Source organism: Mus pahari, chromosome 21, assembly GCF_900095145.1.
Source record: "Mus pahari chromosome 21, PAHARI_EIJ_v1.1, whole genome shotgun sequence".
Taxonomy (NCBI): domain Eukaryota; kingdom Metazoa; phylum Chordata; class Mammalia; order Rodentia; family Muridae; genus Mus; species Mus pahari.
In genome coordinates, this window is record NC_034610.1 from 31,334,609 (window position 1) to 31,336,574 (window position 1,966).

The window sequence follows — 1,966 nt, forward strand, 5'->3', positions numbered from 1 at the left end:
TGACACATAATAATCAGAACAACAAATGCACTAAATAAAGACAGAATATTAAAGGGAAAAAGGTCAAGTAACATATAAAGGCAGACCTATTAGAATTACACCAGACTTCTCACCAGAGACTATGAAAGCGAGAAGATCCTGGACAGATGTTATACAGACCCTAAGAGAATACAAATGCCAGTCCAGACTACTATACTCAGCTAACCTTTCAATTACCATAGATGGAGAAACCAAAGTATTCCATGACAAAACCAAATTCACATAATATCTTTCCGCGAATCCAGCCCTTCAAAGGATAATAACAGGAAAACACCAATACAAGGATGGAAATTAGACCCTAGAGATAGCAAGAAAGTAATCCTTCAACAAACGTAAGCCGACCACCAGAACAGAATTCCAACTTTAACAACAATAAAAAAAAAAAATAACAGGAAGCAACAATTACTTTTTCTTAATATCTCTTAGTATCAATGGATTCAATTCCCCAATAAAAAGACATAGACTAACAGAGTGGCTACACAAACAGGACCCAACATTTTGCTGCTTACAGGAAACCCACCTCAGGGAAAGAGACAGACACTATCTCAGAGTGAAAGGCTGGAAAACAATTTTCCAAGCAAACAGTCTAATGAGAAAGCTGGAGTAGCCATTCTAATATAGAATAAAATTGACTTCCAAAACAAAGTTATCAAAAATGAAAAGGAGGGGCACTTCATACTCATAAAAGGTAAAACCTCCCAAGATGAACTCTCAATCCTGAATATCTATGTTCCAAATCCAAGGGCAGCCACATTCATTAAAGAAACTTTAGTAAGCTCAAAGCACACATTGTACCTCACACAATAATACCCCACTCTCATCAATGGACAGATTCTGGAAAGAGAAACTAAACAGAGACACAGTAAAACTAACAGAAGTTATGAACAAAAGGATTTAATAGATATTTGCAGAATCTTTTATCCTAAAACAAAAGGATACACCTTCTTCTCAGCACCTCATGGTACCTTCTCCAAAATTGGCCAAATAATTGGTCACAAAATGGGCCTCAACAAATACAAAAATATTGAAATTGTCCCATTCATCTGATCAGATCACCACGGACAAAGGTTGATCTCCAATACCAACATAAATAATACAAAGCTAACACTCACATGGAATCTGAACAACACTCTCCTCAATGATACCTTGGTCAAGGAAAAAAGAAAGAAAGAAATTAAAGACTTTTTAGAGATTAAAAAAATTGAAACCACAACATACCCAAACTTATGGGATACAATGAAAGCGGTCCTAAGAGGAAAACTCAAAGCTCTGAGTGCCTCCAAAAAGAAACTAGAGAGAACATACACTAGCAACTTGACAGAACACCTAAAAGCTCTAGAATAAAAGGAAGGAAATTCACACAAGAGGAGTAGACAGCAGAAAATAATCAAACTCAGGGCAGAAATCAACCAAGTGAAAACAAAAAGAAATATTCAAAGGATCAACCAACCCAGGAGCTGGTTCTTTGAGAAAGTCAACAAGATAGATAAACCCTTAGCCAGACTCACTAGATGGGACAGGGATAGCAGCATAATTAACAAAGTCAGAAATGGAAAGGGAGACATAACAACAGATCCTGAGGAAATCCAAAACATCATCCGATCCTTCTACAAAAGGCTATACTCAACAAAACTGGAAAACCTGGATGAAATGGACAACTTCCTAGACAGATACCAGATATCAAAATTAAATCATGATCAGATTAATGACCTAAAAAGTCCTATATCCCCTAAAGAAATAGAAGCAGTCTCCCAACCAAAAAAAAAAAAAAAAAAAAAGCCCAGGATTAGATGAGTTTAGTGCAGAGTTGTATCAGACCTTCAAAGAAGACCTAATTGCATCTTTTCTCAAACTATTCCACAAAATAGAAACAGAAGGTATTTTACCCAATTTGTTCTAAGAAGCCACAATTACTCTGATACCTAAA

General features: G+C 36.1%; 1 protein-coding gene across 1 annotated transcript in view; it reads right to left on the minus strand.

Annotated features, from left to right (window-relative positions):
- Window positions 1–1,966, minus strand: part of Ipcef1 (interaction protein for cytohesin exchange factors 1) — an 82,138-nt gene that overhangs the window by 9,192 nt on the left and 70,980 nt on the right. The gene's annotated exons all lie outside the window — the stretch shown is intronic.